The sequence below is a fragment of the Macrobrachium nipponense genome, chromosome 16 (assembly GCF_015104395.2).
Source record: "Macrobrachium nipponense isolate FS-2020 chromosome 16, ASM1510439v2, whole genome shotgun sequence".
Lineage (NCBI taxonomy): Eukaryota > Metazoa > Arthropoda > Malacostraca > Decapoda > Palaemonidae > Macrobrachium > Macrobrachium nipponense.
In genome coordinates, this window is record NC_087209.1 from 1,085,869 (window position 1) to 1,105,868 (window position 20,000).

General features: G+C 35.0%; 1 protein-coding gene across 2 annotated transcripts in view; it reads right to left on the reverse strand.

Annotated features, from left to right (window-relative positions):
• Positions 1-20,000, reverse strand: part of LOC135195503 (carboxypeptidase B-like) — a 403,889-nt gene that overhangs the window by 183,449 nt on the left and 200,440 nt on the right. The gene's annotated exons all lie outside the window — the stretch shown is intronic.

Below are 20,000 nucleotides of genomic sequence, written 5' to 3' on the forward strand. Positions count from 1 at the left end.
TTATATATATTAATATTATACAGAGAGAGAGAGAGAAGAGAGAAGAGAGAGAGAGAGAGAGAGAGAGAGAGACGCAGGTGGGGGGAGGGGTGTCGAAACTTGTGTGAGAGCGCAGTTTCAAGTATGAATGGATTTGTCGGGGGGAAAACTTTAGTTTGAGAGGGAATAGATTCTGCAGGTCCACAGAATCGCACTTGGAACAGAGCGGAGAGGTGTTGTATAGAAAGTGAGCTTTTGTGTCTCAGCCAAAGACACCTCACCTGGAATTAGTTACACGCAGTTGTCGCTACACCCCAGGATATTCAGGACTGTAGTCAGAAGGATGTCTACCCAGATTCTGTTTAGATACTCTTGCTACACACCCATGCATGTAGATTTAATGCAGGCTGAAGCATTCAGGACGAACTGCTTCATCAAAGGGTAAGGTGAAACTTCAGTACAAACTGTTAAATCCTTAGTATGAAAGGACTGAAGTTACCTTAGGCCAAGTTAGGTTAGGATGTGTCCCTTTTTGGGATATATATATATATAACATCGTAAGTTACATAACAAACAAGCTACACTGATTTGGAATACGGCCATATTTTCAGTATTGCTATTATTATTACTATTGTCTTGCTAACACATACGCGCTTGCAAACATACACATACGGGTACATACATCCACGTACATACACTAATACATATATATACGTGTGTGTATGTACACAGGTATGTGTGTGTATGTGTATACATATCTATATATATATATATTATATATATATATATATATATATATATATATAAATACATATATTATTATTATTATTATTATTTATTATTATTATTATTATTATTATTATTATTATTATTATTATTATTATTATGTAACAATTCAAATATACCAACACTGACATGATAACATAAGAAGGTAACTCCAAATACGTAGCAGAACAGAGAACAGAAAGCAAGTACCAGGCAACCAAATAAAAGCAGACAACGGACAAAGAACAAAAAAATAAACAAAAACAAAAAATAAAACAAAAAACAAAGAATAACCCAGTCGAAAAGGGCACAAATAAAAGATATAAACGCGGCCGAACCGAGAGTTCTCCTTGTAACCTATTTTTTTGTGTATTTTATTTTATTATTTTTTTTCTTTTTTTGTGTGTGAACGTGGATGGCGTAAAAGCCTGTCATTCACGTTAAAAATATTCTTTGTTGGGATCGACGTATCTCCGTGTTGCTGTCGATAACAAAATATTATTATTATAAAATGATAAATTTACGGCTGATATCTGCGAACTGACAGCGCGTAGACTTGCTATTGTTTTCGTTGTTTCAGTTGATGTTATCTTTTTTTTCATTATTGGTATAACTGATATTGAGGTAGTAACTAGCATAAATTAATATATATATATATATATAATATATATATATATATATATATATATATAAGTATGCACGCACACACATGCATACATAAATATATAAATATAAATATGTGTGTATTTATCTAAATATATAATCATAAATTACTATATATATATATATATATATATATATATATATATATATATATATATATATATATATATATATATATATATATAAATTTATGTATATATATGCATATATATAATATGAGTAAATATATGTATATTTACATAGACATATCGTAAAACATTATATAATATATATATATATATATATAATATATATTATATATACTATATATAATATATATATATATATATAGACATACATAAATAGTACGTATGTCTATATATATATGTATATTTATGTATATATATATATATATATATATCATATATATATATATATGCAATATAAACACATTTTCTATAAATATGACTCCAACTATCAATAAAGAACAGTATTTCACTTCTAGCTACAGCAGATTACCAAATTAAAAAAACTAAAATTCTTCATCTCTTGGAATCAAACGAATTCCTTGTTGATTATTTTTTTTGGACCCCAGATAGAGCACTTTATTGCTTACCAATGAACAGTCACAAAATACCACCGTAACATTTATGCCAGATATATTATCATGAACCATTTTATCGGATTCAAAAAACTCAAAGTAAATGTCACGGGTGAGTGACCTTGGGGTCCATATCAATTTATTTTGTGCATACAAATTTAGAGAGATACTTCATGTGTATGTATAATATATATATATATATATATATATATCTATATATAGTGTGTGTGTGTGTCATATATATATAATATATATATATATATATGTGTATGTGTGTTTGTGTGTGTGTGTGTATATATGTATATATAGATTTATATATATACATATATATATATATATATATATATATATATATATATATATATCTATATATATATAATATTACACTGGCACTGGATACCTCATAGCAACTACCTACTTATCGCCGATCATAATTTAACTTCTGCCAAGAGCAAACTTTGCAAAACAAAGAACCACATCTGGGGGAGACGGACACTCTCCTCTCACTCTCTCTCAATCTCTCGTCTCTCTCTCTCTCTCTCTCTCTCTCTGATGTACTAAATATAAATTTATATATGTAATTAATATTTATTTATTATATATATAATATACATATATACATAATATAATATATATAATATAATATAATATGTAGGTATAATAAATAATATATACAAGGTGTCTATACAATAGTCTTACCTTAAGCCTAATGCCTACTCATCAATACATATAAAGAGATCCACCAGGAGAGAGAGAGAGAGAGAGAGAGAAGAGAGAGAGAGAGAGAGAGAGAGAGAGAGAGAGGGGGGGAGGGGGTCAGACAGACGCCGATGATAAAGCTGAATACTATGTCCCCATGACACTTATGATGTTGACGACGATGATAATGACATAGAGGGAATAAAAGGGAGACCGTACCATTTGCGACCAAAGATTTACGTGATAGGCCAGACAATAGGCTTTTGACAAGGGGGCCCAGTAGCCAGCCGAACACATGTCTTTTGCGGGGACCTGCTGGAGGGGGGGGGGGGGTGGGGGGGTCGGGGGGGGGGGGGTGCGGCCGGGGGAGGGGGGGGGGCTGTTATGGGTGTGCCGAAACGACACCTGTCGGTCAGCAAGCCATTAAGTGTGTACGTGTTTGTTAAAAGAGCGTGACCGGTACATAAGAGGAATGATATATGCGTCCTCTTCTCTCTCTCTCTTCTCTTCTCTCTCTTCTCTCTCTCGAATACGCATAACAACATCGTAAGTTTTATCAAAATCTACAGTGATTTGTAATACAGGAACATTTTCAGTATTATTATTATTATTATTATTATTATTATTTTATTTATTATTTTCTAATACACACGCGCTTGCAAACATACACATACTAATACATATATATATATATATATATATATATATATATATATATATATATATATATATATATATATAGTATACTCCTCACTACACGAACATTCACAGAACTGACTGAATGGAGCATCACTTGCCTTTTCCCTGTCATCTCTATTCTACAGACACCCCCACCCCCTTCTCCCCCTCCCCCACATGCCCCCCTCACCTATTACACCAGCGGAGCACTGCCACAATAGTCTTTGTCATCGACGCAAACGAGACACAATCTACGATCAAAGGTTTCCCCTCAGACAAAGCCTAACTCGATTAAGTCGCATCTCTCTCTGCCATTAGGACGCATGTATAGGCCTCCTTCGTCAAAAGACTTAGGACAGGTGATGTGGCCTAGAATTAGACCGGAATTTAGGCCCAGGGCCAAGCGCTGGGCCCTGCCAGGTCATTCAATGCTGAAAGGAAGATCGACACTAACACGGTGTGGGCTGAGGAAAGTAAGATGGAAGTAAGAGAATATGAATGGAGGTACCGTAAAATGAAATGAAAGATTAGGTGCCGATGGGACGCTCCAAAGAACCTTCAGTGATGCCTACATGTGCAATACATGAGGTGCACTGGCGGCACTAACACCAGGCCCCCTACGGAGGTGATCTGGCCTGGATGTTATCAGCATTATGACCATAACTGAAACATCTGGTCGATCATTAACTTGGCCCAGGTGTCGCATTTATTTATTATTATTCATATATTATTATTTTTTTATTTATTTTTTTTATTATTTATTTTTATTTATTTATTTTTATTTATTTTTTTCACAGTTCGTAAAAGTCACGCACGGTGTTTTCACTGCTGTGGTTTACGTGCTCGCCTACCGACCGCTTCGGTAGTCGCGGTTCACTACTGTAGTTTACGTGCTCCCCTACTGACCGATTCGGTAGCAGCGATTCCCGTGGTTTACGTCCTCGCCTACCGACCGATTCGGTAGTCGCCAGTTCGATTCCCCGCTCTGTCAACTCTGAATGAGAGGAATTACTTTTGTAGAGTAGAAATTCATTTCTCGATATAACGTGGTTCGGATCCCATAATAAGCTGTAGTAGGTCCCGTTGCTAGGTAACCAATAGGTTCCTATAGTAGATTCACATCAACAGTGTATTTGATGTCTAGACCAGACCCTTACGATGCTCCTGATTGGCTGTTGATAAGCCAGTCACAGGGCTGGAAACTCTCAGTCTCTCGAGAGAGTTCACATAGGCAGGATGTAGTATGTTCCAACTCTCCTGAACGACGTATTCCTCAGGAGAGGTGGAACATAGATCCTACCCATGTGAACTCTCGAGAAAGACTGAGAGATTCCAGCCCTGTGAGTGGCTTATCAACAGCCAATCAGGAGCGTCGTAAGGGACTGGCCTAGACGCCAAATGCAGGGTTGATGTGAAACTACTATTGTCACGTAACCTGCTCAGTGGTCTGGTTAAACTAAGATATACTTAGTTTCAACTTAACTAATGTCCTCGTTGTGGATACGCTTCTGAGGAACCAGCCCGAAGACCTTGAACTCAATTGCAAGAATATATATATATATATATATATATATATATATATATATATATATATATCTATTATATATATATATACATATATATACATAATATAAATATATGTATATATATATACATACATACATACATACATACATACATACATATATATATATATATATATATAATATATATATATATATATATATATTATATATATATATATTAATATATATATATATAGGTAGATATAGATAGATAGATAGATAGATAGGATGGATAGATAGACGGATAGATATTTGGCACCTAGGCCTAAAGGACGGGAGCTTACAATTCATAATACTGAAAATAATAAAGAAGCTATTGGTCAGCCTCTTGAGAAAGGTAAGTCTATAAGACTCTAAAAAATGAAAAGGGCAAAAAAAAAAAAAAAAAATTCAATTTGGCACCTGGGCCTAAAGGAGGAGAAATTACATACAAAATAAACATGAAAATGATAAAGAAGCGATTGGTCAACCTCTTGAAAAAGGGCAGGCCATAATGTTGAAAAGTTTAGTTTAAGAAAGCAGCCTAAATTTAGGCCTGCAGAGTTGAAACTTCTAAGCGTCACACAATACATGTGAGAAAATGCATCCTAATGGGTGTTGCATAACCAAAGATGAAAAAAAAAACAGTTTCTTAAAGTTAAGAGAGCAAAAGAAAAAAAATACTTGTCAATTAAAAGAACAGTTACCTTTCAGAGCATACACTTCCCCTTAACTTAAGAGATTAATTTCAAAGACAATCCTCTGAAGGGCAAAAAGGATTATCTCTTAATAAAAAAAACAGTTACCTTTCAGAGCGCACACTTTCCCTTAACTTGAGAGATTAATTTCAAAGACAATCTTCTGAAGGAAAAATAATAAAGATCACCTCTCCGCAGGAACAACAATTGTCCGAGGACGAAGTTAGGACAGGAACAGAGGGCCAAAAACGTTAGCCTTTGATTGGGTCCTGTCGAGAGGGAAAGCAACAGCGCCGCAAATATGAAAGTCAATAGAAAGTTTAAATGGGAGGCAAGTCAAAAGATCGGATGGGAATTCGCTTTTTTTTGGAAACAGGTGACAGCGCTTGAGTTCTCCACCAATACCTCGGCAGTCTTTACAGCCTAGAGTCTCTCTCTCTCTCTCTCTCTCCTCTCTCTCTCTCTCTCTCTCTCCAGCGTCTGTGAAATATTGCAGACTTGTAGATTTAGAACTCTTTCTCTCTCCCGTAAGTAGCCATCTTGCTTGGTGAGTCGTACCCGCGTGAAGTCAGATTAATCAACAGATATCACAAGTTTAACATACGACTAGAATTTGAGAAATATCTAGAAGTGTTCGTGAACTATCGGTGATAAGATTAGTGTGAAAATAGTAGGATAAAGCGTCTTCTAAGTTAGTTTATCAAGTGTAATACTATAAATCAGAACAAGATGGCAGTAAGTTCCAACTGCGGGAAGAGGTGGCGTAATTTGGCGTGTCTAGCAGATTCGCAATACGATGAGGTAGCAGGAAGGGAACTGGCATTTCTCATCTATGAAATCAGCAACAGTCCTAACCAAAAAAGATACAAAAGCATTCATAGATATATTAGAAGGATATAATCCTTCAAACTGGAACAAATCTAATGAAAACATCTTGAAAATAATTGAAGAAGTTCCAAATAAAATCCAAGTGGTCAAGAGACTCATAAAGAAAATATACATAAACCAACATATTCCGACAAAGAAAATGAATAAGGTGAATCTTGTGAATATCCTAATTAGATGCATTAGGAAAAAGAATGCCAAAAAAGCATGCAAACTGCCTGGTAATGTTTGGTATAGCATAGTCAATCCACAAAAACCTAATCAGAAATGTGCTGCATGCAAACATTCCGACCCATCCACAGTGTGCTGAGGTAATACAAGATTTGAGAAAAAGATACAAGAATTTTTGTTCAACATGTCTATCAATGGATAGACAATGTTATTAAATCAAGATTGAATGTTACAAATAGTTGAGGATGAAGAAGAAGGAAGGAGAGGAAGAAGAAGAAAAAGAAGAAGAGGAAAACGGAAGAGAAGTAAACAAAAATGAAATGACAGAAAAAAATAAGGAAAACAAAGAACAAGATAAAAGTATGGATGCAGAGATACTCATTGATACTACATATGAGGCAATAAAGCAGCATACCTACGAAGAAATAAATTACGATATGACAACAGAAAAGCAAATCCCGAAGAGGCTCTACCCAGATCTATACAATGACGGGAAAGAGGAAAAAATAGACAAGAAAGACAAAATCGCAACCTTTTGAAAAGAGGGAATTGCAGATTTGGAGAAAGATGTTACTACAAACATCCTAAGATATGTCAAAACTATGAAATATATGGTAAATGTGCATACTTAGATGGATATGGGGATGATTGCAGAGATCTGCATCCAAAAATATGTAAAAATAAAAACCTAAAAGAAGGAAAAGGATGTAAGTTCGACAAAAAATGCAAATATATGCACCCTGTAGCCATGAATCATAATCAAATAAAATAACCAACCAAGTAATAAAATCCAAAATAAGAAAGAAACAAATAAAGAGAGAAATCAAGAATATCAGGTAAGAGAGAAAAGCAAACCACCAATGAGATATGCAGAGGTGTCAGCAAAAAAAATTTCAAAGCATCAGCTCCGAAAATTCTACTCAAGAGATAATTAACTGTATTTATTATGCAAGAGGATATTGCAGAAACGGAGAAAATTGCAGATTCAGACACAAAATGAATAATTATGATGAAGGAAGATCAAATATTATGGAAAAGTTGGATTTTTTAATGTCAGCAGAATTTCTGGAAATGAAAAAGAAACAACATACCAGAACAGGAAAGAGACATGGGAAAATCCTTATTACTACCAGTATTAAATAAAGGAGAAAACATGCAAACCATCATAGTGATGAATGCGCAGGGTTTAGTCGAGTAACTCAAAAAGAAAAATAGAGTACTTAGAAGAACTAAACCCAAAAATGAAAAGAAAATAGATATAATGAATATAAGTGAAAACCTGGTATTCCCGGAGGACTGGGAATGATGATCAAATAAAAGGGTTCCAAACTTATAGATCAGATAGAAAAAAATAGGAATCAAGGGGAACCGCAATATATGGGAAAGACAAAAAAACAAGGAAAAATATATGAGAAATATAGTAACTCAGAATGTGAACTAATAGCGGTAGAATTTGAATCTGAAAAATTGATGAACATAGTAATATACAGACCTCCTAATACTAAAGAGTTTGACTTAATAATTGAAAAAATTGGATGATATATGTAGAAATCACAAGGACTGGACTATTCTCCTATCTGGTGCTTCAACTTTCCTTTCGTAGAATTGAAAGAACGAATAGGAGATTGTGGTTGTACTTATATACATATAAAAGAGAGTAATAGTAGTGCAGAAGATAAGAGGCAATTTGAAAAGCTATTAGATATGCTACTAGAATACAAACATTCAACAAATAAATCACCTGCCAACAAGAAAGGAAAATACTTTAGACCTAGTATTTGTGAACGAGATGAATTATGTTAAAGAAATAATAGTTTATAATGCGAATATTTCAGACCATAATGTCATAGAATTAACAGTTCATTCCAAAGCAAGTGAAAATAGAGATAAGCAAGAAATGAAAAAGTGGGAAGGATATGGAAAATACAACTTCTACAGTAAAAATATAAAATGGTCAGAAATTAATGAAGAATTAAACAAAGATTGGGAACATTTTCGTAAGTGATGACATAAGGGTAAATACGGAGATATTATATAAAATATTGGAGAAAATAGTGGAAAAATATATACCGAAGAAGAAAAGTAAACATCATTCATGCATACCAAGAGACAGAAGGATTCTTGTTCCAGAAAATCAGAAAGTGGAAAAAAGGTCTTGCAAAAGAAAAAAAATGCATGGAAAGTTATAGAACTAAAAAGTAAGATAGAAAATGCAGAACAAAAGATTATACAATCAAAAGAAAATGAAAAACGGGACTTGGAAGAAAAAAACCCTATTAAATATCAAGCAAAACCCCAAGCTATTATACTCATATGCGAAGAAGATGAATAAAAGAAGAATAGAAATAGGCCCTCTGAGAATTGAAGGGGAGATTAACGAATGAAAAAAGGAAATTTGCAACATACTGGCAGAACGATATAAGAGAGAATTCACCCCTAGAATAGATAATGAAGATAATGATATAGAAGTAAGGGATGAAAATAGTTAATATTTAGCTGACATGAGATTAATGAAGCTGATATTGTGCAGGCTATTTAATGAAATTAAAAATGGAGCTGCTGCAGGGCCGGATGGAATTCCTGCTATTTTGTTAAAGAAAGTAGTTCATTCTATCGCAAAGCCACTTGCAATATTATTAAGACAAAGTGTAGATACAGGCAAGATTTATGATGAGCACAAATTAGCATATATTACCCTACTTTCAAAAGTGGATCAAGACTAGAGGCAAGTAATTATAGGCCTGTGAGTCTAACATCACATATTATGAAAGTGTATGAAAGGGTAATGAAGAAAAATATTATGAAACATTTAATAAAAAAATAATTTGTTTAATAAAGGACAACATGGTTTCGTACCCGGAAAAGTACACAAACCCAACTGTTAGTCCACCGTGAGGAACATATTCAAAATATGAAAAGCGGAAATGAAACAGATGTGGTTTATTTAGACTTTGCAAAAGCTTTTGATAAAGTAGACCATAATATATTAGCGAAGAAAATTAGAAAACACAACCCCCCCCCCCCCCCCCAATATCGTGGATAAAGTAGGAAGATGGTTAAAAGAATTTTTACACAACAGAAAACAGATAGTTATTGCAAACGACGAGAAATCGGATGAAGTCAAGGTAATATCCGGTGTGCCGCAAGGTACGGTGTTAGCTGCAATACTGTTTGTTATTATGATTGAAGACATAGACAATAATGTGAAGGATTCGGTAGTGAGTAGTTCGCAGATGACACAAGAATAAGTAGAGAAATTACTTGTGATGAAGATAGGAACGCTCTACAAAAGAGACCTTAACAAAGTATATGATTGGGCGAGAGGTAAATAGGATGGTATTTAACTCTGATAAATTTGAATCAATAAATTATGGAGACAGAGAAAGAAAGCTATATGCTATAAGGGACCTAATAATGAGGACCATCACAAATAAGGAAGCAGTTAAAGACCTTGGTGTGATGATAGGAACATGTTATGCATGATCAAATAGCAACTGTTGGCAAAATGTAAAGCAAAAAAATGGGAAGAGAGAAAAGGAATGGGAATGTTGTTACGGCACTTCAAAACAAGAAAAGCTGAACACATGATTATGCTTTATAAAACATATGTTCGTAGTCCACTTGAATATTGCAATATGATATGGTACCCACACTATCAAAAGGAGTATTGCACAAATAGAGAGTGTACAAAGGTCCTTACAGCTAGAATAGAAGAAGTTAAGGACCTAGACTACTGGGAAAGACTACAATTCTTAAAATTATATAGTCTAGAAAGGAGAAGAGAACGCTACATGATAATTCAGGCATGGAAACAGATAGAAGGAATAGCAGAAAATATCATGGAACTAAAAATATCAGAAAGAGCAAGCAGAGGTAGATTAATAGTGCCCAAAACTATACCAGGAAAAATAAGGAAAAAGCACACAGGACATTAATCCACTTACGCCACACCAGCAATCGATAATTGCAGCGTCCTATTCAATGCGTTGCCAGCTCATCTGAGGAATATATCAGGAGTGAGCGTAGATGTGTTTAAGAATAAGCTCGACAAATATCTAAACTGCATCCCAGACCATCCAAGATTGGAAGATGCAAAATATACCGGAAGATGTACTAGCAACTCTCTGGTAGACATTAGAGGTGCCTCACACTGAGGGACCTGGGGCAACCCGAACAAGATGTAAGGTCTGTAAGGTAAGGTAAGGCCTCTCTCTCTCTCTCTCTCTCTCTCTCTCTCTGTGTGTGTGTGTGTGTGTGTGTGTGTGTGTGTGTGTGTGTGTGTGTGTCCGTGAGACACTGTAAAATCAGAAAACATGTCACCCAGTCCATCAACCAGAATGATTTGGTCGAACCCGTCTCTCACCTGGCTTCTTTAACGACGCAGTGACGAATTACAAGAATTCCCAGAAATGCATCAGAACAGTTAAATCATTTCTCCTTCTCCTCGCAACTATAAACTATAAACGTTTTATTCATCCATTCCAGTTGTCTTTTTCTTTATTAAACTGCACCATTATTGTATAAGAACGACAATTATAGTCAAGACCTAAGACCATCTTTTTTTAATCCACTCTCGTTTCAGTATCTATCATTTTAACCTTTACAATTATTTTTCAATTTTTATTCCAGCCGCCCAACGTGGCAAAGTATCATTATCCAAGGATATTTCTATAACTATTATTACGATTATCATTCATGGGTCTCTCATATTCGCCCGTATTTATCAAATTACATTACATAATTTTTTATCAAATATATCATATGTGATTCATAATTATTATTATTATTATTATTATTATTATTATTATTATTATTATTATTATTATTATTATTATTGTTGTTGTTGTTGTTGTTGTTCACATCAGCAGGAAAGTAATGATTTAATCACTTCCATTTGTGTTAAAAATCATTCACAGACTTTGGTCAATAATTACTGTTGCTGTTTTATATACTAGATAAAATATTACATCCATTAATATAAAAGATTAATATCTCATAATTACTATAATTACTGCTGTTGTTTTATATTGTTCAATAAGATGTTATTTCCACTGAACGAAATGCTTCGAATATTATCGTCACAATTACTACACCATTCATGTACTTATCCCGTCATTATTAACGGCAATACTATGTAACGTTCAATAGAAGAGTCTGTATTATTATATATAAAATCAATATTACTTTGTATATTCGACAAAGTTTTCGATAATGAAACCGGGAGTTGACTATCCGTAGACTATTGGCATGCCAGTAATTAATAAATAAATAAATAAATAAATAAATAAATAAATAAATAAAATAATAAATTAACAAAATAAATTAATAAATAAATAATAAATACATCAATAAACAAATACGTGAAAAACTAACCAATCAAATTAACAATTAAGTGAAAAAACAAATAATTCAATAAATGAAAGTGAATAAAAGAAAAAAATAAATAAGAAGGTTAATGAAAATATAAATATATATAAATGAAACATGAAAAAGTAAATAAAAAAATTATTGTAAAAAAATCAAATGCAACTTAACGGCAAAAAAGCATTTAAAAAAGTGCCAAATTTAAATGAACAAATAAAAAATATAAAATATAAAAAGATAAACAAATAGACGAAAAAATTAATACACAAAACAATATTTATAAAAAATAAAAGAAACATGAATAAGTAAAAAAAAATTATTGTAAAAATAAATTAATTAAAGAAAACATAAAAAATATGACACATTTAAATAAACAAATAAAAAATATTAAATATAAAAGATAAAAAACTAAAAATATTAAATATAATAATATAAACAAATAGACGAAAAAAATAAACAAACAAAACAATATTTACAAAAAATAAAATAAATATAGGGATGCCCACACTTCGTTTTACCCATCGGGACTGTAGTAGCAGCTTCGGCAACAATTCAACACGAACTTTGCGGGCCGCGTAAAGTCTTATTCCCCCCCCCCCCCCCCCCCCCCCCCCCCCCCGCCTCTCTCTCTCTCTCACTCCAACCATCGAAAAAGAAGAAGACGAAGAGGAAGAAGATGGAGGAGAAGAAGAAGACGAAGAGGTAGAAGATGGAGGAGAAGAAGAAGAAGACGAAGGAGACGAAGAAGAAGATGGAGGAGAAGAAAAAGAAAAAGAAGTTTTTCGGACATCTTCCGATATCGAATTGGACGGCCGGTTGGGGGCGTCCAGATTTAAAAGGGGTGGGCTTTTATTGCCTCTCTTTCCCAGCTGTTGCTGCCACGGGCTTTCGGGAAAGAGAGAGAGAGAGAGAGAGAGAGAGAGAGAGAGAGAGAGAGAGAGAGAGAGAGAGAGAGAGAGAGAGAGAGTTGGGGAGATGAAGCGGTCATTCAGTGAACAATAATATGGGAACTGAAAAGGTCATTCAATGTATAATAATACAGGAACTGAAACTGTCATTTAATGAATAATAATATGGGACATAAAACTGTCTTTTAATGAATAATAATATTGGACCTGACACTGTTATTTAATGAATGATAATGAATAATAATATGGGACCTGAAACTGTCATTTAATGAATAATAATATGGGACCTGAAACTGTTATTTAATGAATAATAATATTGGAACTGAAACTGTGTCATTTAATGAATGATAATATGGGGCCTGAAACTGTCATTTCATGAATAATAATATGGAACCTGAAACTGTCAATTAATGAATAATATGGGACTTGAAACTATCATTTAATGAATAATAATATGGAACCTGAAACTGTCAATTAATGAATAATAATATTGGAACTGAAACTGTGTCATTTAATGAATGATAATATGGGGCCTGAAACTGTCATTTCATGAATAATAATATCGGAACTGAAACTGTATCATTTAATGAATGATATGGGGCCTGAAACTGTTATTTAATGAATAATATGGGACTTGAAACTGTCATTTAATGCATAATAATATGGGACCTGAAACTGTCATTTAATGAATATGGAAACTGAATCGGTCATTCAATGATAATAATAATAATATTGAGGTTCATATGTTATCACTTGGGGACTAAATAGTATTTCTGAGAGTATGATTTAAATTTGGCTGAATAATCAATGCAAATATGATGATTACGTAGATTTTTAATTAAGAAGAATATGAGAAATTGCAATATAGAATTGAAGCCAAAGACCAAACGCTGGTCATTCTGCGGAGAGGATAATGTTGAGACATTTGTCAGAAAAGAAAGAAAAGTAAGATGCAAGATACGAGAATATGAACAAATGTACAGTAAAAGGAATGAATGAATCTGCAGCTAGGGAGCCAAAGCAACGCTGAAGAAAAAGGCTAAAGTAATGCCTACATGCACCGCATGAAGTGCACTGACGGCACTATTCCCCCTACGGGTTAGAAATAATTTAGAATCAAGCGGTTTGTCCGCCTTGGATTTTGCTAAAGTGATCCTAAGATTAAATATTTCTTCTTGCAGTTGTTCTCTCAATGGCTGAGATTCAGAATTCTCATTTCAGACGAGAGAGAGAGAGAGAGAGAGAGAGAGAGAGAGAGAGAGAGAGAGAGAGAGAGAGAGAGAGAGAGACTTGAAGCCGTGTCATGATGCATATTAAACAGTCGCAGGACCCTTACGGATTCCTCTCGAATCACCCAGATTAATTCTTCATCTGTCCACCTCTTACCCCTCCAATCTTGTTATTCAAAATATATAAAAAGCACAAAGCTTTCGATGGCCTGCATGGTTCCTTGACAAATTTATTAACTCGTGTGATTATGTGTGTTTTTTTTTTTTTTTTTTTTTTTTTTTTTTTGTATTTATCCAGTGCTGGATATATATAAAAATATACATACGTACATATTTATATATCCAGTGATGGATATATAAAAATGTAAATACGTACATATATGTTTATCCAGTGCTGCATATATAAAAATATGCATACGTACATATTTATTTATCCAGTGCTGGATACATAAAAATATACATACGTACATATTTATTTATCCAGTGCTGTATATATAAAAGTATACATACGTACATATTTATTTATCCAGTGCTGGATAATAAAAACATACATACGTACAATTTATATATCCAGTGCTACATATAAAAAAATATACATACGTACACATTTTATGCATAAGACCCTTTTTTTTAAGGGGGGAGGGGTTGCAATGACTACGTGAATCAATTTCAGTATACGAAAATTCTCTCCAAAGACGGGGGGTCGGCGAGAAAGGTCCTTGGAGGAAATGAAGAGACCAGCAAAACAGGATATTACAGTCATTAAAAATTTGCATATGAATTTGCATACATCATCACGGGGAGAGTCTCAATCCCACGAAGAGAGTTTGCATGAGTGAGCCACGAACAAAATAGAAGGTAAAATGTAAGAGTTGAGTTCAATACAGAATTCAGGCCACAGGCCAAGCACTGGGGACCTATGGGGTAAGTCAGCGCTGAAATGGAAATTTGACAGTCAAAAGGTTCGAAAGGTGTAACAGGAGGAAAACTTCAAAGCAGCTGCAGTATGAATCAAGTGTTAGGAGAGGGTTAAGGAAAGTAAGACGAAGAAAGAGAATACAAAAGTGGTTGCAGCTAGGGGCCGAAGGCATGCTGCAAAGAACCTAAAGCAATGCCTACAGTGCACCGCATGAGGTCCACTGACGGCACTCAATGTAAGAGAGAGGAGAAGACGATTGAAGAACTCTTAAGTGCAACTGCAGACAACATAAATACATCGTTATCCCTTTTATGAGGGACATCTTACGCCTACCAAACAAAAATAAAATCTCTCTCTCTCTCTCTCTCTCTCTCTCTCTCTCTCTCTCTCTCTCCTCCGCAGGACCTGGTTGCTATTGCCCCTGGAACACTTCCAAGAACCACGCACGCCAAAATCCCTCAGTGGCCTCGGCTGAGGAAATGATGAACCTCCGTGACTTCCAAAAAGAGGTCAAGTTTCCAGAAAGACTCTGGAATGAGCCTGGCATCTGAGGTGAAAGGGTGATGTCGCTTTTATTGTGTCTGGTCACACATCAGCCGAATGGGATGTTATTTTTACTCGGGAGACAGATAATACAGAATGTAGGGCAACGGACAAGCGGTGGAGCCTATGAGGTCATTCGGCGCTGAAACGGATATGGGCCGTAAAGAGGTTTGAAAGGTGTAACAGGAGGAAAACCTTAGGGGAGGGTGGGAGGTGAGATGCGAAGAAGAGAATATAAACGAAGGTACAGTAAAAGGAATGAAAGGGGGTGTAGGTAAGGGTCGAAGGGATGCTGCAAAGAACCAACGCATGAGGTGCACTGGCGGCACTAAGTCAAGTTTGTTTGTTTGTATGGTGTTTTTACGTTGCAGGGAACCAGTGGTTATTCAGCAACGGGACCAACGGCTTTACGTGACTTCCGAACCACGTCGAGAGTGAACTCCTATCACCAGAAATACACATCTCTGACCCCTCAATGGAATGCCCGAGAATCAAACTCGCAGCCACCGAGGTGGCAAGCCAAGACCAAACCGACCACGCCACCGAGGCGCCAAGGTAAGTGTATCTTCGTTTAACCAAACCAATAAGCTGATTAACAGCTCTCGTAAGGCTGGCCAGATGGATGAGATATTTTTACCTGGCTAGGAACCAACTGGTTACTTAGCAACGGGACCTACAGCTTATTGTGGGATCCGAACCAACGAGAAATGAATTTCTATCGACAGAAGTAAATTCCTCTGATTGCCCGTTGGCAGACTGACGCCACCTGGGAAGTCAAAGTACATCTCCGTCATAAGGATTACATTTTCAGAGATTGGCCAAATCTCTGAAATATCGAGTGTACCTTTCATGGGGACAGGGCATCTCTCAGCTACAAGGAATGTAATTTACACTTAGAAGAGTCACTTCTTAAACACAAAGATATAATTTTTTCACTTCACCAGCCAGGAAAGTGATTTTTCCTACGACATAGAAAAAAAATCGTGAGAAAAACGCGTTTGTAAATTGACATTTTCAAACACGAAAATCACCACCATTGTTAGATAATGGGATTTTCGACCACTTTGGAGTCTTACATATAAAAGTACGCTTTTCCATGGGCACAGTAGGATATTTTTAGAAGAATTTGGAGCAAAAACAAAAAATTACCACTTGGAGCTCTGGGGACCCTTAATATTGTGAACGCCTCAATGTGACCATTTAGAAATGAAATCCAGTGACTCAACCACATCACACGACATATTTATTGGAACCCAAACTGTGATTGTCCACACCTCAAACACGACAAAAGGTTATTTTTACCACGCCTGGTTCTCCTTAGAAGGCTACTGCCTGTGGTGTTCTTTGTACGGCGCACTGTAGATAGCTCTAAATGTTATTTGCAACGGTTGTTAGTCATATTTGAGATCATTTATACCTTTTGCTTTTCACCGATTCCATTATGTCTACAGCTAAAGGCTGTCCAACTTCTTCAACTCTGTCTTCTCTCGATTTTCAAGACTGTTATGATTATTTTAATAGGCCTAACTTATATGGGTCAATAATAATAATAATAATAATAATAATAATAATAATAATAATAATAATAATAATAATAATAATAATAATAGTAATAAAAACCGAGTGGATCTTGCTTGTCCTCCCCGGGGGACAGTAAAGGAGACATGATACAACCACCCACACTGCACCAAACCGGTTTGTACACCCCGGGTGGGCGGGAGTGGGGTTAGGCAGGGGAACAGGAAGGTAGGGGAGGCAGAAGCTTAGGGTTCCAGCGAGCAGCGCGTGCAAACAAGCTAATAATAATAATAATAATAATAATAATAATAATAATAATAATAATAATAATAATATTGAATCTAGGAGTAGGCTAAAAGTGGCAACAACAACAACAACAACAACAACAATAATAATATAATGATAGTAATAATAATAATAATAATAATAATAATAATAATAATAATAAATAATAATAATAATGAAAATTAAAATAAAGTTGGATATAAATAAACAAAACCAACACTATGCAGAATCCTTACCTCGTACCCAACGCGTCCCTTCAGTAATAATAATAATAATAATAATAATAATAATAATAATAATAATAATAATAATAATAATAATAATAAAACCAAGGACACAGGCCACATCTCAGCCCAAAGGAAATGGAATCTCTGAGGTGAGTGACAAATCAATTTGTGGTGACGAAAGAATATCCTGCAGGTGGGGAACAGCATTCATATGGGTGAGGTGACGTTCAGACAGAGAGAGAGAGAGAGAGAGAGAGAGAGAGAGAGTTCCCTTAACTAAAAGCCCTGATTAGGTGGTTAGCAAAAGTGTTGAGCATTTGGAATACCAACGTTATTCAACACAGAAAACGAAATACAAAATCAATAAAATTAAAAAATCAATTTAATACATTAATAAATCAATACACAGATAAGTAAATAACATTCCAACAAAAAACATGCATACAAAAATAATAAACATTAATAAAACAGAATAAATTTACGAATTCAGTCCATTCAAAAAATTCCACTTTAGCACAAAAAGTCTACATCAATAATAATAATTATAATAATAATAATAATAATAATAATAATAATAATAATAATAAATAAAATACAACTATAGACAAATTACCAGTTGTAGATAAATAAACAACATCAACACTACACAGAATCCTTACCTGGCGCCCAACGCGTTCCCCTCAGTAATAATAATAATAATAATAATAATAATAATAATAATAATAATAATAATAATAATAATAATAATAAACAGATAAATGAAACATAAATCGACGGATAAAAATTACATAAACAGAGTAAATAAACAAATACAACACCGCAGAGAATTCCTATCTGGCATGCAACAGTTCCTTCAATAATAATAATAATAATAATAATAATAATAATAATAATAATAATAATAATAATAATAATAATAATAATAATATACATTGGAAGCAGAACCTCTCATCAAGCATACTTTAGCCTGTTTAAGTAGTGCTGAAAAAGCCGCTATTCGAAAAACAGAGAAGAATCTCTACAAGCGTAACGCTGCTGAAGTAGCCATTACTTTTAATAATAATAATAATAATAATAATAATAATAATAATAATAATAATAATAAATGAAATATAGCTATAGACAAATTACCAAAGCCAACACTACAGAGAATCCCCACCTGGCGCTCAAGTCCTGTCAACAGCAAGTTCAGCCACACCAGAACTGAATATTCTTCCCCATTCATTCATTCATTTCATTCCTACGCAATTGTTGACACGAGGGAATGCAGATCATCTCACAGCTTCATCACCGGTGGTCTGGTCCCCCGTTGCCCATCTGGCCCTGGGGGGGCTCTTAAATCCAAGCGGCACTTCGGAATAGCTCCGGAATCCTCTGGGGGGAGAGAGTGGCTCTCTCGGTGGTCCCTGGAGCAATCGGGGCTGTGGGATTCTTAATCTCTCCTCTGATTCATCCCGTCTCCTGTCGTGGTCGATTTTTCCTTTAGACTTCTCTCTCTCTCTCTCTCTCTCTCTCTCTCTCTCTCTCTCTCTCTCTCTCTCTCTCTCTCTCTTCTTCTTCTTCTTCTTCTTCTTCTTCTTCCAATAACCTCCTTATCTTTGTCTTGCTTAACCAGCTCTTTCCCATTGTCTTGTCCACCTCTCTCTCTCTCTCTCTCCTTACCTTTGTCTTGCTCAACTTTCTCTTTACCATTGTTTTTCACCTCTCTCTCTCTCTCTCTCTCTCTCTCTCTCTCTCTCTGAAGATCAATTAGCCAGATTGAGACGGCTTAAGCGGTCGACAAAAGGTTTTACATTTCCCCGTCGTTGATGAAACGTAATCATGCCCTTGGGGGTTGGGGGATCTGCGTGGGGGGGGGGGGGGGGAGGGGGGGGGGGGGACAGGAATGGAGAGCTTTCCAATCTAGTAATGTGCAATTCACACTTTTTGCAATCAATACCGTGAAAACCGTACCATACTTATGCATTATAAGCTGGAACTCTGCTACAAGCGAGAACCTGTTTTTTTATGATTGCAATGTGTGGTAACTATACTCTTTTTTTTTTTCGGTCTGTCCACCCCCCTGTGGTGTTTGCGTATGGTAACACTGCGTCCCGGGCTTTAGATAGTTACATTCAGCTTAAATTCAACAATTATAATAATATCCTATTTCGGATATTAACTGCGTAATTCACATACAGTAAATTATTAAAACACTTTTAAGTTGCAAATGTACACCCAGATATCCTTTTATTTACCTAAATCTTACACATAGCGTAACTATTTAAAGCCCGGGACGCAGGGTTACCATTCGCAAACACCACAGGCGGGTGGACAGATGGAAAAAAACAGAGTATAGTTATTAT